The sequence below is a fragment of the Brachycentrus maculatus genome, unplaced genomic scaffold, assembly GCF_059751285.1.
Source record: "Brachycentrus maculatus isolate JH-2025_06_01 unplaced genomic scaffold, ASM5975128v1 h1tg000848l, whole genome shotgun sequence".
Classification (NCBI taxonomy): domain Eukaryota; kingdom Metazoa; phylum Arthropoda; class Insecta; order Trichoptera; family Brachycentridae; genus Brachycentrus; species Brachycentrus maculatus.
In genome coordinates, this window is record NW_028281575.1 from 201,132 (window position 1) to 207,153 (window position 6,022).

At 27.3% G+C, this 6,022-nt stretch overlaps 1 long non-coding RNA gene across 1 annotated transcript in view; it reads left to right on the forward strand.

The window, feature by feature from the left end:
- The window catches only part of LOC148300031 (uncharacterized), a 162,770-nt gene extending 160,516 nt beyond the window's left edge, over nucleotides 1-2,254 (forward strand). The window contains exon 3 of the long non-coding RNA XR_015839000.1: nucleotides 2,141-2,254. This is a non-coding gene — a long non-coding RNA (uncharacterized LOC148300031). The remainder of the gene's footprint in view (nucleotides 1-2,140) is intronic.
- Nucleotides 2,255-6,022: the final 3,768 nt, after the last annotated feature.

Consider the following 6,022-nt stretch of genomic DNA (forward strand, 5'->3'; position numbering starts at 1 on the left):
TATATATATCTATATATATATATATATATATATATATATATATATATATATATATATATATATATATATATATATATATATATATATATATATATATATGTATGTATGTATGTGTGTACACATATAAGTATATGTGAATAAATAAACATTTATTTCATATTAATTTTCACATGTCTTGTATTGAAAACCTATTTTTTGGATACAGAAAAAATGATGTTTTGTAATACGCAAAAACTTGATTAATTACAAATGTTCTATTATGCATATTTACAGAAACGGTCTTTGGTCGAAATGCAACTGAATAAATTTTCGCGATCAAGAAAAATATACCCAAAATAAATATTATTCATTTCGGAGCAGTGTATCAACAAATGTTTACACGAGCAACACTTTGTTTAAATTTATGTGTTCAAATAATGTATTTACTAATTTAATACTTTTGTGATGTAATTTATGTAAGGTTTTGAGGTCTATTAATTTTTTAAGTGTCGTAAATGGTCTTATGGACAATCACTCAATAATTTTTTTTTTTTATAATTTTGTTGATATTTGACCTTGTAATAAAATTTCCTTCTACTATTACTAACTTAAAGAGTACGATTATATACTGCTATAATTAAATATAAACTATGTTGGCCCATCCGTTGAAAAAAGTTTTAAGTTTTGAAACGTAAGAAACCTTTTCATTCCTTGCGACAAAGGTATTTAATTTGCTGCCCGTAACCATTAAGAATTCCAGTAGTGATCATGTCTTTAAGAACAGTGTCCGTCGATGGTTGCTTCTCTTTGGAAGGGACAAGGTAGAAAATGAATTAATTAAAGTCCAGGTGTAATTATTTTATTGTTAAACCTCTATACTGTAAATTGTTATTAAATGTAATGTAAATAATCTAATAATTAAAAAAAATAATAAAATGTATTAACATATAAGTATTTCGGCTTATATACAGGCCATTACTAGGAATTATTTTTTATACAGCCGTCTCAAAAATGGTTCAAATTTAAGTGTACCTGATGTTTATTGATTTGGCGTTTAATTTGTAGAACTCCATTTTAATTTATATATTAATTTAAATCAAACACAGATTTTTTTGAGTATACTATGTTGTATTTTATTAACAAAAACACATAAAAAATTGTATTGTGACAATTGTTTCGCCTTGTTAGGGCATTATCAAACGAATGACATTCGTTTGATAATGCCCTAACAAGGCAAAACAATTGTCACATATAATTTTTTATGTGTTTTTGTTAATAAAATACAACTTAATACATAAATGTACCTGATACCTTCGTTATATTTAATTATGTACCAAAGTCACACTAAGTAACTATAAATGGATTAAGATCGTAATCTTAATTGTATTGTTCTTAATGGATATAAGCTAGATTAAAGGTTTCTTGGCATTATAATGACTCTATTAAGCTAAAGTGGTGTTGTCTTACTTTAACTTAAGAACTCTCACTTAATATTAATTTATCATTTTCATCGATCATTTTCGAGTTTGTTATTTCGTTTCTAAACTAATCTCATTTTTTCTTCTTTTTCTTCTTCTTTGTCAAACACGTGACTGCACCCAACACAGCATAGGCCGCCGAATCGGACTCAAACACTCAGTTGACGATTTTTTTAAATTACTTTAAACTAATAAATTAAGATAAACCAAGAATAAAGCAGTTTATTTTCTGGTTTTTAAATATAGTTAAAGAAAAGTCCTCTCCAAAAAAAATTCCTACCTACGAGTTAAAACAGTAGTTAAACGACATAATATAACAATTAGCACACGCACGCACATTCACACGCACACGCACACGCACACACACACGCACATGCACACGCACACGCGCACATGTTAACAAGTGTGTAAACATAATATTGAAAGTAAATAAAAAAATATTCTTAGTATTATTCATATTTAAAGCATTTACTTTGTGGTTAGTCATTTTTACTTATTTATTTTCTTACAAAAATGTTAGTAATATTAGTTTATATACTCATCGGTGAGTGGTTATAAACTAATATTATTAACATTTTTGTAAAAAAATAAATAAGTAAATAAAAAACATTACTAACTTTATAAATGTATGATGATTTCAATGGTGATATTAAAACTAATCGTTTTTTTCTTCTTTTTTTCAGATATGCTGGGAAAATCAACGCGATCACTACAACTATCCCATTTTTACAAAACCTATTTATTTTTTAATGCATACATTGTGAAGAAATTTTTTCCTTCTACATTAACTTTTTTTTAATTACTTGTAGGTTCTTGTATCGGATTACATTATTATTAAAAAAAAATGAATTTCGAATTCTATGAACTATTGTCATTTGAAATATTGTGATTTATCTTCCTGTTCAAGTTTAATCAAGAAGTGTTTTAACTAAAAAAAACTTTTTTTAACCACTTTTTTACTGGCACATTTTTTCTCCAACCGGTTTCGACAAGAGCCTTGTCTACGTCAGGGTTTATGTACTAATTCTAAAACATTGAAATACTCATAGTAGGTGGGTGGGCGGGCTTCCCTTACGATGCCAAAAACTTAGCCCACGAGTCGTCGTTCAGGGTGGACGCATTCGTTGCGCGCTAGCTTCGGCGGCAATTGAGATGTATTTTATCTTTTTTAGATATTTACCAGAGCTAACATTACAAAATTGATGTTTTTCAACTTCGCCAATGCTCAATGAAAGCAACATTTAAGAGTATTTGCATTTTTCCCGTTTTTTAAATCACATTTTCATATGATTTACGGAGCGAGCGGAGGTTTTTGGCATCGTAAGGGAAGGGTTAAACCCGCCCACTCACTTAACTATGAGTATTTCAATGTTTTAGAATTAGCATATAAACCCTGATGATGACAAAGTTCCAGTCGAAACCGGTTGGAGAAAAAGTGTACCAACAGAAAAGTGGTTAAAAACAAATTTGTTTTATTTAATAAAGTTTTTAAAATGTGCCACAAAGTATCTGCGAAAAATGTTCAAGAAAAAAATTAATTATAAAAGAGACAACCTGAATTTGTTAGATTTCATATGATCAAATACACTCATTTATAAATAACGTCAGCTAATATAAGTTAATGTGAGCATATTACTAATAGAAATAAATTAATCCTGAATCAAATGTTTGCATTGTATTGTATTATATTCATTTTATATTTTTGTAATTTTTATGTCACTCCTTGGTGATTTTTATCTTCACTGTTATTTAAATCAATACAATTTTTAGTAAGTACTATTGATCATTATAAATTTTACATTTATTTATGTAAATATGTGTTTTTAATTTCAAGTATATTTGATTCATATAATAATGATTGCTTTTGAAGCGCAATATGTATCAATAAAATTAAAGCTTTATATTAAAATGTGGGAAATAGTTTGTAATAATAATAATTGAATTAATGTTTTGTATGTAAAATAAAGTATACATATTTGAATGTTATAAAATAAGCGTTTGGAATATAAATATTTCATAGTTAATATTTTTTCTTTTGAGTGGCATTTTCATGTCATTTCTTATTTTAAATGCAAAATCATCCATCAATCAAAAAAAATAATATTAATAATATAACTTATTATCATGTGTACAGTTAGAATGTAAGAATTACATTTTGTATAATATTTGAACGATTTTTGTACTACCTTCATATTTTTAAGTAACACGTATTTGAATAACTATGTATGTTGTAATTACAATCTATATTCTTCGCATGCAAGCAAGTATATAATATTCTATAATAAGAGTCCAGTCGCAATCCACAGTAAAAACAGCTACATTACTTTATTAAAAACAGCAATGCCGTGTAGTATCCGTCGTAGGGGCAATGGTTTAAATACAGATTTTCCGGAATTCTGTTGAGTCAGCCGCCATGTTGAATTTTGCCTATTAACAATAATGACTATTATTTGTGTTGACATATCGGCAGTGATGAGTTGGCACTAAGATCTTACTGACTTTTGGCTAGGTACTAATCGATATCACCGTTAAAACTGAGCCACTTCCAAAAACTCCTTGATGGTTTTATTATTTATATTGTCAGTGACAGGCAATATTGAATTAAAATTTAAATACATGGAATTGAAATTGATACTGAATTTTAGGTACAATTTTTCATTTGAGTTTTATATTATTTCCTTTATTTTGTTCCGTGAATATTTCATTGCAATATGGCTTGAACTTAAGATGTGTGTATATATATATATATATATATATATATATATATATATATATATATATATATATATATATATATATGTGTATGTTTATATAAATACAATTTCCCATAGGTAAACTTATTGACTGGACTATTAAAATAATGATTTTTAAAAATAAAAAATGTACTCTATGTAAGGTAATTTTAAATGCTATATTTTTTTACATATTTCTTGTGTTGTATAAAAATAGATCCATGATTTTTTGAAAATTATTAAAAGAAACATTCATGACAGAATATTCTAAGGTTTTACTACAATTTCAATACGAGCTGCTACTAACCATACGTTTCCGTGGCTCAATCTGATGATGATCTCAATCCAATGAATGGAATATAAATAAAATAGAATCGAACATGTTCAATTTCACAATGCTTGTGAAGAAATGAACACATAAAAAATGTTTATATTTGAAGTACTAACTTTGTGATTTTCCATTTTATAATTAAAATGTAACTTTGTTTTAAAATCACCATAAATATTTTATTATAACTTAATTATAATGTATACCGGTTTCGAAGTAACTGCTTCTTTACCAAGACTGATTATTATTTCAGCCTTGATAAAGAAGTCGTTGGTTTCGAAACCGGTTGACATTATAATTAACGAATGTCATTCGTTTGATAATGCCCTAACAAGGCGAAACAATTGTTACAATGTAATTTTTAATGTTAATGTTTTTAATGTTTTTAGTGTTTTTGTTAATAAAATACAACTTAGTGGACTCAAAAAAATCTGTGTTCGATTTAAAATTAATACATAAATTAAAATGGAGTTCTACAAATTAAACGCCAAATCAATAAATAAAATACTTATATTGATGTTAAAACAAAGTTACATTTTTATTAAAACATAAAAAACTCTTTGAAACAGTGATGGAATTGAAAACATTGAAAATTGTACATGACAGCAGTAATCGGTGAAATTTAGAAAAACTAAACATAATTTTTATTGATATAGGCATATTAAAATACATATATATTTCAACTTACTCATTATTTTCACATGTTTAAATTACTCTTAATTTATTTAAAATGATACCTTTGGAAAAATGCTTTCATGTATGGCCAGCTAAATAAAATAAAAATTTGTATGAATATGTAACCATTGATGTTAATCTTATTAATAATAAGCTTTCGTAATTTTAAGTGAAATGTTTGAAACTTGTTAAAAGTGCACTGTGCTAAATTTGAATTTAATATATTATATGAATAAATAAACTTAAAAAAAACACTTCATTTGTTTTGAATTATTTAACAGAGAGTAAAGAAATATAATTTGCATGTTAGTATTAAATTTATCAATCTTTCCATCCCTAGAAAAAAAAATAGAAAGAGAAAGGAGAGTGAATGCTGGGAACAGAGTGAATGGTGCACTAAAATCAGTTTTAGCAAATAAAAATCTATCAGCGGAAGCTAAACTGGCAGTACACAATGGAGTTCTGGTTCCAACCCTTATGTATGGAAGCGAAGCATGGAGTTGGCAAAAGAAGGATGAAAGCAGACTGAATGCAGTCGAAATGCGATCCCTCAGACGAATGTGTGGCAAAACGATGTTTGATAGATGTTCGAATGATGAAATAAGGAAAGAATGTAAGGCTGAGATAAGCATTATCGATAAAATTAAGAAAGGTGTGTTGAGATGGTTTGGACATGTGGAGCGTATGAGTGAAGAAAGAACGGTTAAACAATTTTTATGGGGCGAATGTAGTTGGAAAAAGAAGCAGAGGACGACCGAGGAAAACTTGGCACAATCAGGTATGTCAAATACTTGAAAGCGGCCGGGTCAGAAGTCGTAATAATCGTCGGG